The following is a 26,035-nucleotide window of genomic DNA, read 5'->3' as shown; positions in this document are numbered from 1 at the left end:
TGTCAGACTTCAAACTTTATATAACTCGGCCTGTTTACCCCATTGAATCTAGTCTTCCATCGGATCGCATGTCCACCGTCGATCTGGAGCCTCCGGATCCTATGGTCTATGTCCATATCGGGCAGGTAAGTTGCATGACATTTACCCATCCGATGTGAGCAGTTTTCTCTCTCTTCTGCCAGACGCGTGGCACCCAGTGTGTGGCATCAGGCGGGACTTGGTTGAAACCACTTACCGCTCAAAGCCCTTCTGGTATCCTGCTAGTTTTCATGTGGGACCCGCCTCTGACGTAATTGGCAAATTCCGTACGGTTTTTGACTTTTCGTTTTCGGTCGCTCGGGACTTTTCCTTCACTGAGGGGTTTGCCCAGTGATATGCGCCGCTAATCGCATATCGGAAAACCTCCCCCATTTCTCCAAAAGACCTCTCATTTTGCTGTTTCGTGGCAACGCGTGTTACCATGGGCCAACGGTCTGCGCGCTTGACCGAGGGTCCTCGTTGCTCCGCGCTGCTCACAATTTACAACTGTTCCGAGGGTATTTCTGATAAGCTCGACCTTTGTAAGTCTCTGAAACTTTGGCATGAATTTTTACAGAGTTATAAAAACTTAGAGAGCATTTTAGGATCCGATTTGGATCAATTGATCTCAAAAATAGTTTCACTATGAGCCATAGCCCATATCACATAGCTGCAGTGTTATATATACGTAGATATAACGGATACTTATCAATTGAAATTCTTCAAATACCATGCTATAGTACAGGCGCCTGGGCGCGTTAGGGGAAGCAGCAGACTCATCATAAATCAAATTGATCAATCACTCCCATCTGGAGACCTAAAGTGTAATTTCAGCTATATTAACTAGGCCATTTCCGGACTTTTCCCTCGTGGCAGGATGTTGTCATTGAGGCTCGACCAAGCAGAGATCCCGTATTAGGGTGTCAGGAGTCCTCCCGTAGTCCGTTCAAATACTATACCGGCATATAGAAGTTGAACTAGGTCCATAAGAGCATAGGTAGGTTCCAATGTCAAGGAGATCAACCAGCGAGGTTAGCCGCCAAGGCAATAAAGTTTAGTTGTCACATATTGACAAAACCTCTCCCTAGCGGTCGAGCCTGCTTGCGCATCCTCTTCATTTACTTAAAGGTCCGGAGGGCTTGCGCTTCTGAGGGCAAGGAGAAATTCTGATGCAAAGGTTCCAAAGGCTGAGTGTCAGGAGGGTCAGTAGTAGGTAGCATTTTAAGATGGTGTATCTTGTATGGCCAAAGTCTGAGTATCTTTAGATTTTTTCTTTTTTCCCTTAGATTGTTGGCTAACATAACCTATAATGCCATCAACAACATTATATTCTTATCATGTAGGAGATGTAATAATAGGTTCACTCGTAGGCTGAGGTAAATTCAAGATTTTTTTGTACAAAGTGCCAGATTGAGTGTAGACTAAGTCTAAGTACTGGGCACGAGAAATTACTTTCTCTTCTGTGATGACACCTCCCTTGGAAACATATTCTATAATAATAGGAAGAAGTGACTTTGTAAACTGTTGGACACCTAATCCTCTATGGGTTAGTGTGGAAGCGGAATAGACTAAGGAAATCCAAGAGACCTTGGGATGTGGAACCTGTTAGCGCTTGAAATTTCACCTCAGGCTGAGAAAGGTAAACCTCAAGGCAACATCAAACCATTTAGCCTTGTAGCTATCCCTACGGGGCAGGAGAAGGCTCTCTCCGGTCTATCTCGGTAAAATCTTCAATAGATGAGATGACCAATAAGGTAACACTGATATTAGGCTAGTAAACTGATCAAAGAGTTTTATTTGGGGTTTTTTGGGTTTTTGATGGCAAATTGAGGGGATGGCAATTTTGGGTGCGGGGATTGGACACAGTTTCTGCAGGGGGTTCCTTGGGGCGAGGTAGGAGACAGCGTTGATGCCTTTAACTAAGGTGGATGGTCAGGAATGAAAGATGAAGAGCTAAAGAGAGCAAACAATAACTTTGAATTCTCTTTAGACAGAAGAAAACATTGAAATTAAACAAACTTAAAAGCAGAGCATGGCAAGCATGAATTCTTACTTTAACACTTCATTTGTTTAATGTGCAGAAGTAAAGAAAGGAAATGAATCACATAAAAAAGCTTACAAGAACATTGAGAAACACACCATCAACACATGAGTCCACAAGAATCCCAAAGATGACTGCAAAACCCTGGTCTTCCTTGCCAAAAATTGCAGAGATACAGTGAAATAATACAATGATAGCTTCTCCCTCAAGTGTCCAACCATGAAAATGAGCAAAACAATACATAATATAGATGATCTAACCTCTTTCCCTGCCTCCATGGGTCGAGCTCACTATCCTAGGAGCTGTTTCAACCACTTCTAAACTAAGCACTACAAATTAGGCAGTCAAAACAACTTGCCTCTATAAACTTGGAAACCAATTCATTCACTAAATATTTACCCTTTTCATGAATGAATGTTCTAGAAGTGTTACATAAGAGTAAAAGTGTCTTAGAGTTACAATAATTACATCAAAGATAATCATCTTCCACCCCAAAAAGTCAAACTGGGTCAAAACTGCGTTTTCCGGGCTGTACAATGCAATCTGGCAAAAACTGCCTGACGGGTCGCGCGCCCCTGCCTGACGGGTCACGCGCCTTGGGAGCGATGTCTGAGGCACTTGCAGGTGTCCAAATTGAGCAAAAGTGGGCTTGTTGGAAATATATATGAGTCTACTTTCCAACCCAACTAGAATTTTTGAATTTGGAGGTCATTTACCCCATCAAAACTTAATTCTCCCAAGACTGGTTTCTGCAACTCAAAAAAGGGCCAGAAAGTCATTTTTTGGTAGTTTTTTGACCTTTTGGGGAACCAAAACTGCACAAAATCTCAAGTCCATTCACAGGCATGTGTAACTTTGCATGAAAAATCTAGAAATGCTGAGTTTTCGCCAAAAGGAGTTGCCATGATGTAGGGTCGCGCGCGGGGTGAGACTCGTTAATGGGAAAAACCTGTAAATTACCAAAAATTGCCAAAATTCACCCAAAATTCTAAATTTTTTTTGGGATTTGTGCTGTGTCTGAGCTAATTAGTGCCTAGATCCTTGAGGGATGCTTCAACCAAGATACGGAGTGGATTGGTCTTCTTTTTCCGTCTAAGAGCCTCGGACAACCGCCTTTGAAACATTTTCATCTTGGCCTTGCACACATGCATTCTTGCCCAGTAATGATTCTTCATGTGTCTCAACAATTTCTTCTCTTGGTTGGCCTTTGCCAACAGCCTCTCTAAGTGTGCATTCTCCTGGATGAGCATGGACTCTCGGTCAGCGGGCAAAGGATCACCGGGTCTTCTTCGGTTCAAGACTCGGTCACTACGAATCCTCCATAACTCATCAAGTGCCTGCTCATCTTCCAGCTGTTTGTTGCGCTGCTCAAGGTAGGTGATGGTCCATTGTGCTCCCTCTAATCTCCTCCGCAAGGCATCATTTTCAGCTCTGAGATGCTGAATGACCTCCTTTGCCTCTTGGCTAGGAGAACTGGCCTCAAGGTCAACAAACTCAATATCGGGAACTCCTGATGGCCCCTCATCAATCATGGGCTGCTTGCCCCTCTCTAGTACCTGTGCTGGTGAAGAAAGCGAGGCCCCTTCCACCTGATGTGGAGATAACACTCGCTGAGCCGATGATGAAGGCGATACCCCTTCCACCTGTTGTGGAGATAGTACTCACCGAGCTGCTGCAAACAAGGCCCTCTGGCGTCTCTGATAAGTGAGCTGAGGTGAGGAACTAACATGTCGAGTGACCGGAATATTAGGCTGCTGAGATGGTCCTCCCTCCTCCTGAATGAACTTAGGATGTGGCTGGGGTGGTGCTGTAAAAAATTCACGGGAATTGAACTCCTCCCATGAGATGCCCTGCTGAGCCAACTGATGCAAGACTACGAGCTGAATCAAACCATAATGACATAGGCTCCTGTACTGCTGGGCCGGGCTCTTCCTCTGCATGACGGAGACCATCCTCTCAATGTTCTGATAAAAGAAGACTGGGATGTTCATCATCCGCACTCGAGTGAAGTGCATCAAGAGGCGAATGTGATATGAGTATACTTGGGAAAACCTGCCCTCACAGGTGAAATAAAGCATAATGAGTTTCAACATGGGGGCATACTGACTCCGGAGGAACCTGAAAGGAAACACACCGGCCAAATGTCTCATGAATGGTGGCCGAACAAAAGGCTCAAAGTGAACAGTATCCAATACCTTATGCTTATTCCAAATTTCCCCGAAATTTGGAATCCCTGTAGCCTGTGCAATGATCTCGGGTGTCAAAATGAAATCCACCCCAGCAAGGTTAACATGTCCCTCATGCAAGTGCAAGACAAAGAGGCGGGCCAACTCTCGGTGATGTTGAATCTGAGAGATCCTCTCACAAAACTCATAACAGGACATGTACTGAAAGCAAGAAACTGCCAAAGGACAAGCTTGTAGACCTGCCAAAGAAGTAGGCTCCTCTCTCCTGTGATGGCCACCTTTTCCACCTCTATGTGGCCTCCTCTGTACTTCAACCTCTGGAGATGATGAATGGTCATCACTCTGCTCATATGTTTTGGTTTCTGACATTGTTTAAGGAGCAGAGTGGACAAAATGTACTGCTGTTTCTGCCTTTAAAAGTGCTGATTTCTTTGCTGTTTCAAGGGGACAAGGAACATGAGGGGAAAGTTAGGGAAGGGACATTTTTGAAAGGAAAATGGGAATACATGTATATAACAGGGAATTTAGGGAAAACATTGCAAAAAATCATTGCATATGCATCATCAAATTCATGTGTTTACATGGGCATATGGAGAGGTAGGGTTAGGGTTTGAGTTTTAGTGTTTAGGGAGAGGGGTAGGGTTTGTATTTCTTTTACAAATTAGCAGGGGAAATTACATGGAAATACAAGGAAAGTGAAAAGGGGAAAGAGGAAAATAATTACAAGGGAAAAACCATGAAACAACAATAAACCCTAGCACACTTTTACAATGTAACATACAGCCATATGGAGGTCTTGCTCTTGCACAATTTGATCTTCAAAAACAAATGCATAATGTCCCTCTAATATAATCAACAACCATTTCAAAGTTTGGAGAACCTACCTCAAGCAAATTGATGATTTGGAGGGTGCTTGAGCGAATTTGCAATTAGTTTGAAAGGGAGGTCACTGACGGGTCGCGCGCACTGCCCAATCGGTCGCGCGCCCTCAATGGGTCGCACCTGTGTAATTTTTACACTGCTGGAGGTGCCCTGATGGGTCGCGCGCCTTCAACGGCTCGCGCGCCAGGCTCAACTGGTCGCGTTTTGCAGGAGGCTTTTGGAGGCCTTACTGATGTTAGAATTGGACGCAGGATAGCTCGTTGGAAAGATATTTGAGTCTACTTTCTAAATCAACTGGAATTTTTAATTTGGAGTTCATTTGATCTGTCAAAAATCAAATCTCCCAAGACTGGTCAAAAAGTGCCAAATGAGGCTGCCTCAAGGAAGAGTGCTGTTGCAGTCAGCTTTTGAATGCCTTTCTCAACCCCAAATTGAGCTCATGATAGCTCATTGAAAATATCTTTATGTCTAGTTATCATTTTACCCATAAATAAAATCATTTGGCCAACCAAGCTAGGAGAAAACTTGATTTTCCCAAGGTCACTTCAGAGGTGTTTTTGATTCTCCTGAGGCAACACTATTCTTGACATTTCTCTCAAACAATGACACCTGTGCAAAAATTGAAGGAGGTTTTTATTCTTTGGAATGTTTTGGACAAAAAACTCTCTCAGTGTCCCAAAATTCATCTTTGATTGCTCTGAAACATCATTTGAGTGAAACTTGTCCCGATGTGTGAAACAAGGAATTTTGTCGAAATGAAGCAAAATGAAGGGGATAGGGGGCTTCTAAATTCTTGGGGAAATTTTTGGGAGTGGGGAGGGATGTTAGGAAGCAGGGGAAAGTGGAATCTCAGAGATTGAGTGAGGGGAAGGGGTCCAAAAAGGCAAAACACAGGCCCAACCTAGAAAATTGCCAGGTTGTAGCTAGAAACTAGGGTTTGTACAAAAATGAGGAATTTGGCGGATCTAAGGGATGGAAAGTGTTTTATAAGGTACTTTAAGGATAGGGGAAGGTGTATGAACATCAGGATACAAGTTTTGCCGATGTTTTGACTGTCCAAGAGAAATTGGCTTCAAAACCCTAGGAGAGGGAAATGACCTTGCCTAGGCACAACTGAAGCATGAACAAGGTGTAAAATGACTCATTAGACACTGACATGATAATGAAAACCCTATGAATGATGATAGACTCAGCTGAATAGTGACATAGACTGACATTTGGGCAACTTTGAAAAGAGTGAAAGCAAACCCTAGACCTAATGCCTAGTGACCAAATTTTTCTTGAAGACTCACTGAAATGACAAAATTTGACCTTGACACTTCAAAATCACTTTGTAAGAGCACGTTTGATCACTGGAGGAAGGCTGGAAAGACTGAAACTAACAGAACCCAACGGTCACACCATGTACTATAAATGTATATCATTTGAGAATAAAAAATGTACTCTCATGTTTTATCTTTCATACTCTTTCTGCCATGTGTTTGTTTAACATGGTATCAGAGCAGGTGATATCTGGCCCTGCTCATATTTGAGCCACTTGTTTTATGGCCTTTCTGTGTAGGTCATTTCTGCCATCAGTTCTACATTTCATGAATGTTTTCTCAGCTAAATTTTAGCTGCAATCTCTGCCCATAAATCGTTGGACATGTTTCTCTTAATTTTTCTGAGAAAGTCAAGTCTGTCTCTCTACGCATTTTAGAACTATACCTATCATATTTCTACCTGGCGCTCTCTCTTTCTTACAATTTCTTTGCCACACTGTCGATCAGTTCTGACCTTCTAGTCCAAATATTCTCCTATTTCATTGCTGCACTGAGAAACGCTCCTTCACTCAGAGTTATTGTGGCAATTTCTGTCCTGCCATTCTGAATTTGCTCAGTGGTTTCACTCAGCCGTTTCTCTGCAATAATTTGCTAAATAAAAAAAAAAGGCACCATTCTGGTCAGCTTGTCAGCACTTAAGTTGTCTAGGAATTTCTCCTGTTCCTTTAACGCTCTCTTCTTTGAGTAGAACTCGAGGTCGTTAAACGCTGGCTATTACTGTTGGCTATCCAAGCTCCATTATAGCAGGTCGCTCATATTGAGCGGACGATTGACATTGTCAATGGCGTGATGTCGGATTTCACGAGTCCTTTTTCATAAACAGATAGCTCTGAGTCGCCAACAATAACAGCATGCTGGCTGCCACGGAACCAGCGGCCAGGTAGAAGGTGAAAAGTGTGGGCAAGCACTAAGAGTAAAAGTAAGGGGCAGGTAAAAATTAGGATCCATTTTAATTTGGAAGCAAAAAGAGGTGATGATTTTCGTTTGTTGAATGGAGACTTTCGAGCTTTGGAATTCGAATCAACCACATTTTCAGAGGTCTGGGAGAATCAAACTCGTTTCCTGGGCATTGTTGCACTTCTGGTACTCATAAAAAAGATCGAAAATTTGAACAAACGTAATAAGCATAGAACCTATGGAAACCGGTTCGAGTGGCGAACCTTGAGCGCCAGATAGACTTGCATGAACACCTGCTCTGTCTTGGATCACATGGAAAGTCAAGTTCCACTGGTGCGTGAGATTTTTCCAGATTCCAGCTGCCCATATATTTGGAACTGTGCTTCGAGAGTACTCATCAACCCTCACAGAACCTAAATTATCACACTCAACACCAATTGCATCAAGGTTGAGCCTATTTGTGTTGGCCTTTGAAATACATTGAAGAAAATGACGAGGTGTTGATCGCTGGATTTGGGCGAAAGGGGCATGCCATGGAAGATATTCCTGGAGTTAGGTTTAAAGTTGTCATGGTATCTGGTGTATCCTTGTTAGCATTATTCAAGTTATATGGTGGAGGAGATCTGGTAGGAACTTGCAAAAGCAAGATATTTAGAGTGGGAGTCTACTTCACGCCTTCGTCTACAAAAAAAACAAGAGTTAAGAGCAATTTGTGAAAGGGCTCTGCAGTAAGAATGAGAAAGTACATCCAATAATGGGGTTTCAGAAAGCACACATAGTGATGGTAGAGAATCAAATGATTTGGAAGGAAAATCTGAAAGCTGTGAAAACTCTTTGAAAGTGGAGTTAGAAATTACTCACAAGGAATGAATGAAATTACTCTCTGACATGTTTGACAAAGTAGTGGAGGTGGATATTCCTAATGAGGTACCTAAATATCTGTGTTGCAAAATTACATTGGACATCTTTCGGGATCCAGTGGTAACTCCTAGTGGAGTTACATATGAGAGAGTAGTTATTTTGGAACATCTACAGAAGGTTGGCAACTTTGATCCAATTACATGGGAGCCACTTAAAGCTGAGTAATTGGCCCCAAATTTGGCTATTAAGGAAGCTGTTCAAGACTTTTTAGGCAAGCATGGCTGGGCTTACAAAATGATATGAAACTAAAACATCTGGAGACTTCCTTGTATAATAATGTTGACTTCTTTGGGAGCATGAATCAGAGGTTTGGAGTTGGCGTTATAAAATATGTTATGTTAGATGTTCTTCAACCAATCGAGTGGTATTATGGTGTTTAAATTATATTGGTTTATTGATACACTAATATGGGTTCACCACCCGAGGTTTTGATTTTCATCACAAAGATGTAGATAATATCCATCAGCGCTCCAGTCCGTCATACAATAACGAATGAATTCTTTGATCCATATGTACAACAGTTCGATAGGCAAGTAATCAATAGTATATCTTGTCCAATTTTTGGTCGATCTCAGAGTGTAGCAATGAGAAGTCGTCAGCACATTATTTAATTTTATAAACAATTATCTATTATTTAATTTGGAGAGTGGAGAATATTGAGAGCTTCTTTGTCTTAGCATTGTATTATAGTTTGGAGTGTGTTGAGATCCTCATTATTTTACTATTTTTTGAGGTTAAAAATGACTCCAATTGGTGAAGTATCAGAGTCTTTGAAAACTCTTATACAATATACTGTTGATGACACATTCCAAATCAGCAAATGCTCTCTCTCAGAAATTCAGACATGTCTACAATATGCACAAGAACAAATTGAATATTTGCAGCTTGAATCTCAACTACACCATGAAGAATTACAGCAGTGGAGTCATCATTCTAAACTTGTTTCTGTTTAGAAGATTGAAATAGACTCCCATAAACAACAAGACAATAATGTTACAGTTCATTCAGATTTAGTACCCAATAAAGCAGCAAGGTTACATACAGATGCAGAAGTTCAGCTTGCACTTCCCAAGCCCATCATCAGACCTTGGGAAGAGCTTGTCCACAAAAAGCACAAAACTGGTCTTGGATATGACAAGGATGTGTCCTTTCATATTCCAGACTACTCCAAACCCATCCAGTTTCAAAGTGCTGAATTTCTTTAGGACAATTCATCTTCACCTGCTCCTCATGACAGTTCACCTCTAGCTGTTCCAGATTCTGCCCCTCTTCCACAACAATAGCAACAACAACAGATTGTGAAATGACAACACTGTGACTGAGTTGGCCATCTGAAAGATCACTGTTTTGATCTTCATACATGTAAGCATTGTCATAAAACCCATCATTATTCAAACAAACGCTTCAGAAACAAACCTCCTGCAAGAACAAATATTCATCTTGGATGGATCTCTTCTTGACAATGCGCATCAACAGCCAAGAAGATATTCCAATCACATGTCAGAACTTGTTCTTGAGTATTGAATAGACTTGTAGTTGAGTTTTCTCCATCATCTCACCTTGTAGTTGACAGAGGGGGAAATGATGGTCATCTACAAGCTTCAAAGTCACATCAAGCGAGCCTGAGCTACAACCTACCGTACCAGATTCAGAGTTGTAGCTAGAGACAAAGATTCCCCTGAGCATGCCTTCAGTTGGTAATCTGGGACACTTCCTCTAGCAGAAGACTTCAACTTCTTGCCAGTTTCGGAAGAATTTTAGGAATAGAATTGGGGACACTTCCTCTAGCAGAAGACTTCAGCTTCTTGCCAGTTTCGGAAGAGTTCCAGGAATTGCATTAAGCATTCTAGAGTTGTTGGTCATCCTTAAACCATCATAGGTTGAATTTATCCCTTTTATGTGGGGTGAGACCTCCCTTTCATGGTTGAAGGTTTCCTTCAAACATCAGGAACACTTCCTTTAGTAGAAGAATTGAGCTTCATGCCAGAATTGGAAGAGTTCCAGGAACTGCACTAAGCGTTCTAGTGTTGGTGGTCATCCTTAAACCACTGCCCTTTATACCAACATTTTAGACAGCACATTCAGCCTAGTGCTGCCATGCATTTTTTTCACATTTTTTTATTACAACTCTCTTCTTGGACTCATACATAACCCTTCAGATTAAGTGGGGGAATGTTGGACACCTAATCCTCTATGGGTTAGTGTGGAAGAGGAATAGACTAAGGAAGTCCAAGAGACCTTGGGATGTGGAACCCAACGGTCACACCATGTACTATAAATGTATATGATTTGAGAATAAAAAATGTACTCTCATGTTTTATCTTTCATACTCTTTCTGGCATGTGTGTATTTAACATAAACCATTCATCTAAAATTTAATCTAGAATGAAAACTTTGACTAAGTGACATCTACATCTCCATTCATGGATATTATCGAAGATGTGAGTCGACTTCGATTATTTTAAAGAAGTCAATAGTTTGATACCAATATCATAATGGATTAGTAGCTAAAAGTGGGTTAAAAATGTTTTTTCCAGAGAGTTAAAGTTATGGAAAGAGGCACGAGGTAGATCAAGGTACAATTTAGCTGCCGAACGGGTTAAGTTTGTTGGAAAAGGCATAGACAGATGGAATCATCGATTAAAGAATTCGATGCACACCAAATATGATATGTCATCACATGATTGGATGGATCCTCTCCTGATTTCCCTTTGAATTTAGGTATGTCTCTTGGTAACTTGGTAGGAATGGTAGACGAAAAAGGATAATAATAAATAGGATTGTCATTAACTGGGATAAATCTGGCAATAAATGGTACCTACCAACTAGGACTGTGCGGTAAAGTTTGATAACCTTGCGGGTTAAGACCAACCCCTGGAGGCGGATATCCAGGATATCCTCGAATAGCCTGAGCAGTTGGAATTGGAATAACTCTAGGGTAATAAGGGTGAACCATACTGGGTTAAGGTTGATCAGGGACTTGATAGGTATGACCGGGGTACGGTTGACTCTGGAAAGGTTGAGCTTGAACCATTTGAACTAAGTAATATTTCCCCTGCACAGGTTGTGCTTGAAAAAGTTGAACTTAAAAAAATTGACTTTGAACATGTTGACTTTGAATGAGTTGACCTTGAAAAGGTGGGTTTTGGAAAGTTTGGCCTTGATAAGGTGGAATTTAAAAAACTTGTCCTTGGAAAGGTGGAACCTGGTAAGCTTGACCTTGGAAATGTGTTTGTGTTGTTCTGACATTGGGTTGCCTGATAGGAATATGTGGTATAGACTGGACGATAGGAATAATTCAATAAGCAAAATCTTGTGAGATTGCTTGAGTAGTCTGAGGAAAAAAATATTTGAGGGGTTACTGGAACTGTCGTTGTTATACTCTTGGAATAGGTGGCTAAGGAGAACTTGGAACTGACTGTGAAACAGTGGTTTGAATAGGGGTCTGTGGCAAACTTTGAACAGGTCGTTGAATTGGTTGCTGAACAGGTGTTTGAGGAATTCCTTGCATAGGTTAGACAACTGCTTGAGGAATTCCCTGAACAGGCTGTTGGGCAGGTACAACAATACCTGGAATATGTTGGCATTATGGGACAGGTTTGGAGCTATGGCACAGGTGTTGTCATTGATGGCAACTCTCTTTGGTAACAGATCATAGTTTAGGCACTCAAAAAGAAGAAAAAGATATATACGCAGGTTCACCTAGACGAAGGCGCGTATACACGCGGGTGTAACGTTACAAAGGAGCGTATGCGTATACACGCACTTTCACGCAAGGAAAAGCGCGTATATGTTGGAGAACTTACTTTTGGTTCGTGGTATTTAGTCCTTGGTAATTGAACCTATGGTTTTGGGCCATGGTATCTCGTCAAGAGTGTTGATCCTAAGTATTGGGTCCATGGTATTGTTTTGCTATGGTTTTGGACCGTGGTATTGTGGAAGGCCTAAGACTTTAAAAGAGGAAGGAGATCCGTCATAATCTTAAGTCTTGAATAATAGTATCTTTGTATGATTTTGATCCGTTATATGTGGCGCATGCTTGATCTATAAATTTGGTAATCTGGGTTAATTAAAGTCTGAATATTTGAAAGAGTGAATTATCCTTTATAGATCTGTATGCAGGTTCAGTGAAGCGAAGGCACGTATACACGCTGGTTCTGTGAGTAAAAACGACGTATATGCAGATTGGTCCAAACAAAGAAGCGCATGCACGTAGGTTTCTGGTTATTGAATAACATATATCTCTTGAGTTGTGTTCTAGCAGCTTTTGTTTATTGCTGCAGTGTTCTGGGTTTAGTATTTGGTGTGTGGTTACTATTACTGTGTTTTGGGTACAGCTGTCAGAGAAGTTTCTACTTGATTCAGTTCTAATTGGTGAAAAGGAGATTGTTTGATGCAAGAAATTCTTGATGATTGATTGATGTTCATGGATCCAATCTGAAAATTTATGAAACGTGGTCTCTGGAAGAAAGAGAAGGTTGTAGCCTTCTGTAGGCCAATACCTATGTACTAGTATCTTGGCTAGTGCAAGAGCTAAGGGGGTTGTAGCTCCCTTCCAGGAGAAGCTGGAGAAAGAGAGAGGGTTGTAGCTCTTTGCAGGTTGCAACCTGTGTACTGGTAAAAGATTGCACTAGTACAGAATTATTGTAAAAAGAAGTTTCTAATTAAAAAGAAGATAGAGACGAATTGCAGCAGGTGGTTTTCACCCACATTTGGTTTCCACCTTATGTTCTTGTGTGTGATTGTCTTCTACTCTGTTTCACTGTTTCTGGTTACTGTTTATTTGATTATGATACACAGATTAATGATCAACATCTGTAAGATAAAGTAAATTATAAGTTTGCATGGTATATGCGGGTTTCCTTATACGTAGTTGTGTATATACGCGGTTTTCACTAACTGAAGTAGCGTATATGATCTGGATTTGAAAAAGGAAATAATTGAATTGATAACACCGATTCACCCCCCCTCTCAGTATTATTTCCAACAATTGGAATCAGAGCAGGTCCTTCTGAAGAAGCTTGATCGCTTGAGGGAAGATCCATCATCATGAGCAACTACAAGAGAGAAGCATCTATCAGGCCACCAATTTTTGATGGGACCAACTTCGTCTATTGGAAGGTAAGAGTTACAGCCTATCTTCAATCTCTTGGTACAGAAGTCTGGGATATCATAGATATAGGGTACACTTTTCCATCCACAACTCCTACAGATTTGGCTGGTAATAAGCAATATGAAACAAATGTAAAGGCTGTCAATACTCTATTAGGATGTCTATCTCAATCAGAATTCGTCAAGGTTATGTAGTATAAATCCGCAAAATAAATATGGGACAAGATTGTTCTGAGCTATGAAGGAGATGAACAGGTAAAACGAGCAAAACTTCAAAGCCTCAAAATTCAGTATGAAAATCTCATAATGCACAATGATGAAAGTGTGGCTAACTATTTCCTTCATGTAGATGAGATTGTTAATTGTATGAAAAATTTGGGTGAAGAAATAAAAGAGGCTGTTGTAGTTGAAAAGGTTCTAAGATCTTTATCCTCTAAGTTTGAATCTAAAGTTTCTGTAATAGAAGAAAAAGAGAGTCTATGGAATCTTACCATGTCACACAGCTGCACGGAATTCTGACTGCTTACGAAATGAGGAAAGGAGGACCATTAGATAGGAGAGAAGATGCTTTCAAGGCTTCAGGCAAAGGAGATTACTATGAGTCAGAAGAAGAGGAAAAATCAAATTTTGTCAAGAATATTCAACAGGGTGCTGGAAGATTCAGAGGTAAGTTACCTTTCAAATGATTTGCTTGTGGAAGAGTCGGTCACTATGCTGCCAAATGTCCTCATAAAGATAAGCCTGACAAGGGTAAGGAACCTGTTAGATGGAACAAGAAACATAATGTAAATAAGAAAAGCTATTACACTCATGAAGACAGTGATGGACTTTCAAATAGTGATGAAGATGAACAAGGTAATAAATATAGACTTTTAATGGCTTTTGAAGATGAAGATTTCATGGATGCTATAGATGAAGAAGGTCTTTATGAAGAGATTTCTAAACTCAAAATTTGTTTAGAAGATAAAAATATGATTATTGATACTCTGCAATTCCAACTGGCTGAAAGGGAAAAACATCATGAAAAGTTAGAATGTGAAATTGTGGGATTTAGAAATCTAAAGCTCTTAATCTTAGATTTGTTAAAGGATCTGAAACATTAGATGAGGTTATCAAAGTGCAACGTTCTCCACTAATCAAGACAGGTCTGGGATATAATGAAGAAACAACTCAAGCGCAGGAACCATCTACCTCCAAAAGTTATCTTGATGCTGCAAGGAAAAGTGAACAAAGGCCAAATGGAAATCACCAGGTAAATCAGGGACAATTCACCTCAAGAATGAACAAAGACTATCAGATAAATCAGGGCAATCTACTTTTAGAATGAACAGAAGATACAACTAGCCACAGGTAAAACCTTCTCAATCTGCCTCAAGAATGGATGTCAATAGGAACTACAATCATTTGGCTGGTAGATTTGATAATCACAGGAGTTTCTTCAATGGCCAATGTTTTTCTTGTCATAACTTTGGTCACAAAGCAGCTCAATGTGTTGCCTATAAGACAATCATGACTAGAGAAGCTCATAAACAGAGGAGTATGACTGGGATCATGAAAAGGACCTACAATAACTTCTCTGCTCTTGAAAATGAAATAGAATGTTCTATTTGTAACAAATCGCTCATGAAGATTCTGAATGCAGGAGCAGGTTTCGGCAGACAACTCAGAAGGAGCAAGCCTCAAGTGCCAAATCATGGAGAATAAAGGAAACACAACCAGAAAGATGTGGTATAGCCTTATATGCGGAAGCGCAGGAAAATCAATGGTACATCGACAGTGGATGTTCAAAACATATGACAGGTGATAAAGAAAAACTTCAGCCATATAGTGCCTTAGAGAAGGAGAAGAAGGTCTCTTTTGGAAATGACACCCCTGATCTCAAAAAGGTAAAGGTTCTGTTCAGTTGAAAGAAAGGGTCAAAGCTAGAAATGTCATGTATGTTGATGGCTTTGATGCAGGAGCATCATCTCCGAAAAACATCTTGTATTTTACCTAAGCTAGGGGGTTTCATGTTTTGAAGAAATATTAAAATTTCATGTAAATATTAATATTATTTTGAGTGATTAATTAATTATTTGTGAGAAATTGTAAATGTGAGAGAAATTAGTTTCTAGATTATTTAGAATTAATGAGGGAGCCTAAGTTGGGATTAGTTTCTAAGTTTTAGGGATGAGAATCTATCTTTTAGGGATGTTGAGAGATTTAGGGATTTGATGAGATATTAAGGGGATTGAGCATTTAATTAGATCATTTTTTAAATTGTATAAATAGGAAGGGGTTTTGAGAGAAAAACACATTGAGATAGTTGGAGAGAGTGAGAGTGTGGTTGAGAGCTGGTTTTGAACAGCCAAGGCTGTAAGCCTCTGGAAAATTGTAAGGACCATGAACATTGAATATTGGGCCAAGAAGAAAAGTTTGTAAGTATGTTCATTTTCTATGAAAGTGTGATTTTGAATTATACGCCTTAGATTGGTCAATTCATGTATGGATCAATTACTGTTTTAAGAGTGAATTTGCTGGTATTTGTTGGTTAATTGGTGCATTAATTCCTGTGGAATAAGAATGTGCATAATTCAATGAATATGAGGGAGATCGAATATTATATACGACTCTGCATATAAGTTATTAATCTCTGCATGATAATTGTTAAACTATATGGGTTGAATGAATGGTTGTCTGGATTTGATTGACTACAACTAAAAAGAGAGAGCGCCTAGTAATATGAAGTTAGGAGCTGCATAAAAGAAATGCAGGGTGAAGAAATCGATCAAGAGAGAATCGATGATTATTGGTTTAAAATCTGGAAAATACATTGAAGACTTAATGCTCGAAGAGGAGTGAAATCGATTCATATTTTACAGTATTGAAAATCTGGTTGTAGGGTGAGTTCTGGTTAAAGAGCAGAGTTCTAAATTGTAAATATTGATCATTGTTTCAAATTGATTAAAAGTCGAGTTCTGGATATGTGTTGTGAGTTAGAAGCTTCCGGCAACTCCTGAAGGCATTGTGAAAGGCGACTTTGCAGAACTGTTTCTTGAATTGGATGCGCTGAATGTCAGAGTCTACGTGCAGCAGAATGAGCGAATTGCAGTGGTTCAGTAGCTGTTTCATATATATTGTAAAATGTTTGGCATGCTGGAAGAAGTGTAGTCCTAGCATTGCGAAGTCACATTGCCAGTGATAAATACATGGAGCAGTAAGCCAGTTTGCAGAGTAACGCAAAATAATTGTAGCGTTGATATAAAATGTCGAGTTATGTAATGACCACAACAAAGCAAGGAGGCCCAATTGAAATTAAAGGGCGTTTTTGAAGGTAAGTCTGTAGCCATAAAGATGTATAATTTGTGTGGATCAACGTGATTAAAATTATTTTGCTGTAAGGATCGATTTCCATGGTGTGGATGTATTCTTGAATTTAAAGTCTGGCATTATAAAAATGAAATTTACGAGTTGGGATGGATTGTTGGTTTATAATTTCATACAATTGATTTAAAGTTTAAGGTTGATTGCATGTAAGAGCCGGCTTGAAATATGGTTTCCATAAAACATTAAAATGTGTAAACATATGTTAAGACAAAGCTTCCGCAATTGAGTTGTGTGAGATTGCCCAGTAGGAGTCTTATTTGAGTAAGCATGAAGTTATATGAGTTTGGTTGGTTTGGTTTGAAACAGTGTCTAATTGAATATTAGAACATGGCGCATTTGTTTGGTTGAAATGTGATCATAAAGAGAAATCTGATCTTAAAAGGCTCATGTACAAGATTGGGCTTTTGAATGAAGGATGCTTATTTGATATGAAGACATGAAAACTGGGATTGGAAATGCTAATTGTAAATTGGGATGATGTGTATAAACACATGTGCATATTGAGTTGATTTGAATTGAATTTAAATGAGCTTCCGCATAAATGGTAAAATATAAATTTACCAGAGATTGAGATTTGTATTACTGAGCATGCATTCTTATAGGCACAGATGTTGAAGATCCTGGGTATTGTAGGTTTAGGCCTGCATCAGGCTTAAAGCATAATCTATTAAGTTTCAGTCAGATGTGTGATCAAGGAATTGAGGTAATATTTCGATTAAATGGATGTAGTGTTCGTGACCTTGATACAGGAAAAACAGTGATCAAAGGTGTAAGAACTCCAAATAATTTATACATATTCAAAGAAGGACAACATCAATGCTATCTAAGCAAGAATGATGAACACTGGCTATGGCACAGAAGATTGGGGCATCTTAGCTTCTCACAGATAAGGAAAGCATGCAAATACCAGGCAGTTCGTGGTCTTCCAGACATCAGAATTCCAGACAATACAATATGAAAATCATGTCAGTTTGGTAAGCAAACCAGAACTAACTTCCCTGAGAAGGAAGGATCAGCCAGCAGGCTGCTTGAACTTGTCCATACTGATGTATGTGGTCCATCTAGGAAAAGGTCACCTCGAGGAGAAGAATACTTTATATTATTCATTGATGACTTTTCCAGGATGTGTGGATAGTACTTATGAAGCACAAAGACGAAGCCTTTGAAAAGTTCAAATCATTCAAAGCCTTGGTGGAGAACGAACCAGATCACAGAATCAAATGCCTCAAGTTTGATCGAGGAGGAGAATTTACCTCGAATGAATTTTTTGATTTTTGTGAAGAACATGGAATAAGAAGGGAATTCTCTACAGCTAGGACTCCTCAGCAAAATGAATTGTGGAAAGGATGAACAGAACAGTTCAACAAATGGCTCGTGCTATGCTTGATGAGTCTGGAACTCCCGCAACCTTCTGGGGTGAAGCCGCATTTGCTGCAGTTGTTATTCTCAACAAAACAAATGTCCGGGTGAACAGCACTCAAACTCCTCATGAGATCTGGTATGGTGAGACTCCTTCTTTAAAATATTTCAAAATTTTTGGAAGCAAATGCTATATCAAAAATACTGATGAAAATCTTGATAAGTTTGAACCTAGAGCAGATGAAGGCATTCTCCTTGGTTACTCTCCCCACAGCAAATCTTACAAGTGTTACAATAAAAGGCTTGGAAAAATTGTTGAAAGTATTGATGTAGTAGTTGATGACGAAGAAAACACTCCTAGGCATGTAAGATCTGAAGATTTCGAAGATAATGAGGACTATCCTTCAACATCAAATCAGACTTATGATGAAGAAGAAGCTCAAGAGGCACTAGAAGAACAGATAAGGATAGAAGATAAGACTCCATCCAGGTACGTTCAGAAGAATCATCCAAAATCTCAAATTTTGGGGCAGAAAGAGGCAGGTATACAAACAAGAAGAGCAATTGCAGAAGCCTCAAGCTATTTGGCATTGCTCTCCTCCACTGAACCAAAAAATGTAAAAGAGGCATGCAAAGATGAATGTTGGGTCAAGGCAATGGATGAATAACTTGAGCAGATTGAAAAGAACAACACTTGGGAGTTGGTTCCTAGACCAAAAGATAAGAATGTCATAGGGACAAAATGGATATTCAAAAACAAGTTGAATGAAAATGGGGAAGTTATTAGAAACAAGGCCAGACTTGTTTGTAAAGGGTATGCTCAACAAGAAGGAATAGACTTTGAAGAAACTTTTTCTCCCGTTGCTAGACTTGAGGCCATCTGAATGTTCCTTGCTCTTTCAAGCTTTCAGAAGTTCAAAGTATTTCAAATGGACATGAAATCATCTTTTCTGAATGGAGACTTAGAAGAAGAAGTGTATATTGAGCAACCAGATGGATTCATTCTTGGAAATGATCCAAAACTTGTATGCAGACTTAAGAAGGCTCTCTATGGTCTTAAACAAGCTCCAAGGGCTTGGTATTATCATCTGGACAAATATCTTCATCAACAAGGTTTCTCAAAAGGATCAGCAGATAACAATCTTTATATAAAAATTGAAAATAACAAATTGCTAATACTTGTTGTGTATGTTGATGATATCATTTTTGGCAGCAATGAAGAAGCTATGAGTCAAAGCTTTGCCTTGGTGATGCAGAAAGAATTCAAAATGTCCTTGCTTGGAGAACTGACATATTTTCTTGGATTACAAATCCAACAAAATGAAGGCGGTATCTTTTTATCTCAAACCAAGTACCTCAAGCAGATTTTGAAGAAGTATGGCATGGAAGATTCGAAACCAGTATGTACCCCTATGGTTACAGGATGCAGCCTCAGTGCAAATGATGAATCAGCAGCAGTGCATCAACCAACTTATAGATCCATGATTGGAAGTCTTCTCTATTTAACAGGTACCCGACCAGACATCATGCATGCAGTGGGAATGGTTGGAATATTTCAGGCAAATCCTAAGGAAACTCATCTTCAGGCAGTAAAGAGAATTTTCAAGTATCTTCAAGGAACTCAAAACTATGGCCTGTGGTATCCGAGAGATACAGATCTCACTCTTCATGCTTATACAAATGCAGATTGGGCTGGAAGCGTGGATGATAGAAAAAGAACAAGTGGTGGTGCATTCTTTATGGGTTCCAGATTAGTATCTTGGTTCGGCAAGAAACACAGTTCGATTTCCTTATCTACAGCTGAAGCAGAATATGTGGCTGCCGCATCTTGTTGCACTCAACTCCTTTGGATGATGCAAACTTTGCAGGATTTTCAAATCACTTGTACTCCACCTATCTCCATCTTATGTGATAATACAAGTGCTATCAGTATGTCAAAGAATCCTGTCATGCATTCAAAGACTAAGCACATACCGATCAAGTATCATTTTCTCCGGGAACAAGTATTGAAACAAAAGGTCAAATTGGAGTATGTTCTCTCTAAGGAACAAGTTGCTGAGATTCTCACCAAACCATTGCCCAGGGAAACTTTTGAATACCTCAGACAGAAGCTGGGAGTAGTTGATGCATCATCTTGCTGTTGAAACTTGTTTGTTTCAGAGAAAAGTTGGTGTACGCAAGTTGCATGAGGAGGATCCGCGTACATACGCCAATTTATGCAGAGACAGTCGCGTATATGGTAGTTTGAAAGAAATCAGTGGGGGCAGACTCTGATTGAAGAAAGTCTGATATGGGTCTGATAGAGACCATCTGGCACAGGTTTAGGGGGAGCAGATAATCTTCTAATAATGCGTTGTTGGCATTATCTTAGAAGCTTTTGGTTCTAGTTCACAGCTGTTGTTGGTTTCAGGTGGAACAAATGCAGAGGGAGAACAAAAAGAAAACATGGTTGCTGATCTGAATAGTGATTGACAAATGCTACTGATATCAGTTATTAGTGACTTTCATAAGTCTTGCTCTAGATATTTCGTCTCTATGTCATGTATCTCTTTTATGGTGTCAAGGTCATGTAACGGCCTATTTTGGTTTACCCACTATGCCTGGGATGTATGATGTAATGTTCTTGGGTGTCATATGTAAATTTCTGATGTATCCCCACTTGGTTGGGTGATGAATGTATGTATAGAGTCTTTTGGTGATAGGAAGGTCTTTTATGATGTATAAGTCATGGTTCTTCTTGAAGAACATCTTTTTAAATATCTTGCCTACAGTCAGGGGGAGCATGGTTAGCACAGTAGAGCAGAGATTTCAGCATGTACTTAGGGGGAGCACAACCCTTTGCCCTTGATGACAAAGGGGGAGAATGAATTTGAGGATCTTGCGGTTGCCATCAAGTCCAAAGGGGGAGATTGTTGGCATTATGGCATAGGTTTGGAGCTATGGCACAGGTGTTGTCCTTGATGGCAACTCTCTCTGGTTTATTTGCTGTAATAGGAACATCTATGTTCCTAAGATTGTACTGCTTTTGCATCTCAAAGATAGCGTGCTGATAGCCCTTTAAAAAATCTGAAGGTTCTTCTCCTGATTTCATCATGCTGGACTCATTGTGTTCCTCCTTAGTCAAGAAAATTCCTGACATTTCTTCATCAAAACAATGAATTGATTCCTCAGGGACTTCAGGCTCATCTTCTTCCTCTTCATCTACCAAATTTTGTTGGAAGGGAGGTCTCACTGGAGGATCTGCCTGCTGATTTCTGTTGTCTCTTGGCCTTTGCTGATTCTGAGGTCTTCTGAACTGAGGGTTCCTGAATTGAGGTCCTTGCTGTGCTGGAGGGGCAGAAGCATTCCCAAGAGCTAGTCGGTCCATCAATTTCTCCATGGTTTTCATCATTGTTTCAAACTTGTCTTCTTGAGCAGAAGTAGAAGGTTTCTCTTCTTCCTTTAGCTTAGTCTTTGCCATCTTTGATTTCTTAGCAGCAAGCATGTTCACCTCCACTTTAATTGCATCATTTTGCATGTCAGCAAGAGAGGCAGACTCTCTCTCTCTGAGTAAAAGAGAAAAATCTGAATCAAATGATTCAGCATATCTCAACTGTGCCAAAGCTCCAGGAGGTTTCAAATGAGCTGGAATGGAATTGTATATTTTATTAAACCTCTTAGAGAAGTTTTGGACAGTTTCCTCTGGAGCTCTCCTAAGATTGTTGTATTCAGTAAGGGCTTGGACAGGGTTGGTTCTGTTTCCCCATTTCCTTAGAAAGCTGTCTTCAAATTCAGCCCAACTATGAATGCTTCCGGCTCTAAGGGCTTTAAACCATTTTCTGACTTCCCCAATGAAAGTTTGAGCAAACAATCTTAGTTTTACATCTTCATCATCCACTTCTTCCCTGTCAACAAAATCATTGAACCTATCCACGTGCTCCTCTGCTGTAATATCTTCATCTCCTCCCCATGTTGGAATTCTGGCAGCATATTTGCTAGGAAGATCATGTAAAACAGCAGGAAGAGCTAGAGGAGCATACCTAGCAGGTATAGCCATGATGAATGGAGGAGCAGTAACAACAGGTATTGTATGACCGATGGAACCAGAACTAGTATGAGATAGTGTCTGAGGACTATTAGGACTAGCAGAGTCAGAAGATAAAGTATTGGTCCGAAAAGGACTATTTGGACTTTGCAAACCACTGACAAAGGAACTCCAATTTGGGAGAGGTAAACCAGTTTTGGACTTGAGCAAAACCTGAAAAGGATCAAGTTCTTTGAGTTGATTCAAGTCTTCTTCCTCTAATAATAATTCTGAAGTAACAACCTCCCAAAACTCTTCCTTATCCTTTTGTGACACTAAAGATGAAGTATCAATGCCTCTTTTTTGTAAATCTAAAATAATTCCAATAAGCTCTTCTTCGTTTTTAGACCTCAACAATACCTCATGAATTTTATCATCAACAATTTTATCTTCAGGACTTCTAGAAAATTCAGGGAATAGAGATTTTGATACAGATGAAGTACCTGGTATATCAGGAAATCTTTGCCTGCTCCTTGAGATGGTGTTCGGATTATCCACAGGAGTAGGTGGATTTGGGTCAGGATTACTCCTTGTATATCTTCCTCTCGAAACCACTTTTTTTAACTTTAAGATTGTATAGAGTCACCAAGGTAGAATGCAGCCTCGAAAACCCTCTGAGCTCCTGCTACCTTCAGAAGTTCAGCTTCATAATTTCGGGAATGAGTAATCTTCAGACTCCCGACAGACGCACCAAAATGTTATCTCAAAATCAGACCCTGATAGGCTGCTGGTCAGGTTGACTCTAAGTAACTATTTCAAACCTACTTTAGGCTGAGGCTTAGCCTCCTCAACCTGAGAGGGCTCTCTCTAGATGAGTTAATGATTTTGATTAAGATAAGATGGCTAACTCTTGTAGAACAACTATGACAAATAGGAATGCTGGAAACATATTAAACAACTATCCATTGGGCCTATGGAGTCAACAACACCTCAACATAACAAATATCTTGACCTTACATGGAAGTCAGGGCATTCAACATTTGAATATTCAGAACATACACTCATATATAACCACACAGTTTATAGATGCATACAGGAAATCAGAGCAAATTCAGTGAATTCTGAGTGATTATACATCCATACCACTGCAAACAAAACTAAGGAAAGGACAGCATCACACATTCTGAATATAAGAAATCCTTCATGAATCCTGAGAAGTAAAATCAAAATTATATTACTGAAATGAGTCTTTACATAAGCCAAATACAAGCTGTGTCATAAAATTTTCCAACCCTCATTACATTACTGTTTCAGCTGTATATAGAATTCTTATTCTAACTAATCGAGATTCCTCCTCCAGCATGAGGGGAATTCGATAACTACCTCTAATGACACCTATCAACTATTTAACTAACTAATAAATACAACAAAGTGCTGACTGGAGTTTTTTAGAGTTCTAAATCCACTATGACTCTAACTCCATTTTACATGCATGATGGCTTTAATTACAATGATCCTCATTCTTTGACATCTGCTCCCCTTTAGTTTGGCTGTAATGGATGTTCAAAGCTCCATGTTTGATCTTTAATGACACATCCTTTCCAATACCCTGAAATGTATGAAACTGTCCCTGTGTATCGGTCTTTAGTCTGCCTTAACATGTCCGGATCCAACGAAGTATATCCTTTATCTTTTAATTACCCCAAAATGGAGCAAACTGTCACGTCTTTGATGTGCTGTCCACCGTTTGCATACGTGAAAGCCAAAACTTTTGCAAACTATAACTGTTTCACATATCCTGAAGTGTGATAAATATGAAATATGCTTCCTTTATGACAAAAATCCAAAGTTGGATTCGAATGCATATTATCTCCACGTGTCTTGACCTGGTTAACTGTTAGATAGCTTCAGATGATGCCTTGCATTCCCTTTAGGCGTTTCCTTTTCAAAATTCCCGCTCATAATTCAAACTGTTTGATTTACATTAAAATCATCACTTTCAGCAGTTTCGTAGCGCGCTACGAAACTGCTGAGTTATTTAAAACAGTTTGCCTTTGACCTGAGATCTTTATCAACCGAATATTTGATTGCCAAAAACTCCCTTCGACTTTCCACATGTTGAACAGGGATTTATATTTCCTCAGAAAGATAAGATTAACCAAATTTGTCAAAATTTTGGAAACAAAACCTTACTTGAAATAAAAACTTATTTAGCAGGTAGCTGGCTTAGTTGTGCCTTCAGGTCTTCAATTTGTTTCCTCATAACCTTATTCCCAGCTCTCAATTGCATATTGATTCTTCTTATGTACTTGGCTTCTTTGATTGCTGGTACTGTCCATGTGTGAAATTGTGAATGGCCATCAACCACTGAATTCAGCTGAGCTTCTACAGCAGCATTCCCTTTCCATAGGGTTTTATAATATTTTGCATGTATGGCTGCATGTTTTCTAGCGGCTTTCCTCAATTTAGCAATTTCATACTTAGCTGATTCCAATTGTCTCTGTATGGCTGCTATATTATCTTCTTGAGATGCAATGACTGTTTTGCCCGTGTCTTTTTGTATCTCTTCCCCTGTTTCCTCTGTTCTTGGCGGTGTCTCCTGTACTTGCTGGAATCTCCTTGTCATAGGTCTTCTAGGTTTGAAAACGAACTCTTCAGCTGGCACATCAAATCTAAGCCTTTTTGAGGCCTTGGATTTCTTGGTGCTTTCCTGTTCTGACTGCATCAATTCGATTTGAACTGGTAGAGACTGCTCAATTTCAATAGCCTGCAATAAATCATTTAAACTTGCCTTGGACAATGGACTTTCTTCAACTGCTATAGCTTTACCTTTTTCCTTCATTATTTGACTTCTTGTTCTTACCCTTGAGACTGCTTCAGATGTGCTTGTTTCAGGTACATTCTTTTTACCCTGAGCCTTTTCCTTAATTGATTGCTGAGCTTGATCTTGGATGATGAGTGGCTTCAGTGGCTTCACTGGTTTTCTTACTTGTGACTTTGTAACTCTTTTCGCTCTTGCTTCTGTTTGAAGCTCAGCTATTGTAAAATCCCTGGCAGGTTGGGGAGTGAGGCCAGTCTGGCTTTTGAAACCAGCCATAAAAATGAATGAACTCCAATCCCTGTCTATCTTTTGAAGCACATCTAAAACCAGTAATTTGATCAAACCATGATGAAACAAAGAGGTTTTAGAATCCTCTTTCCTCAGCTGTACCTTATCACACATCTTACTCAAACTACGGAAAAGATAAAATGGTAAGTCTATGGAGACCTTCCCGGTGAAATGCAAAAGTAGTTTGAAATGGTAAGAATAAACCTTGTTATACCTTCCTTCACAAGTCAAATATTTCTGTATGCAGGTGAGTAAGAGAGCATAATTTTCTTTGACATAATTCCTGGGCACTCCCCTACTTAAATCTTCATTTACATAATCATCCTTCAAAAACTCCTTACAAGGATTCATGTCAAATTTGAAGTTTTTGAACCATTCCTCTTGTCCCCTTGGGATCTCTGTCACAGCAGATATCACCTCTGGAGAAACCTGCACTTCTAACATAGCTACCTTTGAATTCAAACCAGTGAAGTTAAGTGCAAATTCCTTAGTTACCTGTGCATGTCCTCCTTGTAACTTTTTGCAAAAGTTCCAGCACCCAGCATTTTTAAATGCTTTCTTCACCTCTTCATTTCTCAGCGTTATATCCAGTCCTTCAGGTTCAGTCCTTAGAGGTTTACCGGATCTGTGCTCTTTTTTCTCCATTGATTCTTTCAGATCTTCACAAACAATGACTACCAGCTCCGGTTGGAATTGTGACTCGGCCTCGCTTGATTATCAGCCTCGCTTGAATTTTGAAATTTTCCGTTTAAAACCATTCAAGATATAATCTTGTGGATTTGTCATTCATGCAAGACTTACGGCCATCATTAAGGTTTA

At 39.7% G+C, this 26,035-nt stretch overlaps 1 pseudogene; it reads left to right on the top strand.

Annotated features, from left to right (window-relative positions):
- The first annotated feature begins 68 nt into the window (after positions 1–68).
- Positions 69–8,699, top strand: LOC149148573 (E3 ubiquitin-protein ligase CHIP pseudogene; annotated as a pseudogene).
- Positions 8,700–26,035: the final 17,336 nt, after the last annotated feature.

The sequence above is a fragment of the Pinus tabuliformis genome, chromosome 9, assembly GCF_031772625.1.
Source record: "Pinus tabuliformis cultivar Carrire ecotype Pingquan chromosome 9, CPIR1, whole genome shotgun sequence".
Taxonomy (NCBI): Eukaryota; Viridiplantae; Streptophyta; class Pinopsida; order Pinales; family Pinaceae; genus Pinus; species Pinus tabuliformis.
The sequence above is the reverse complement of the archived record's forward strand: the minus strand, read 5'-3'. Positions and strand labels throughout refer to the sequence as shown.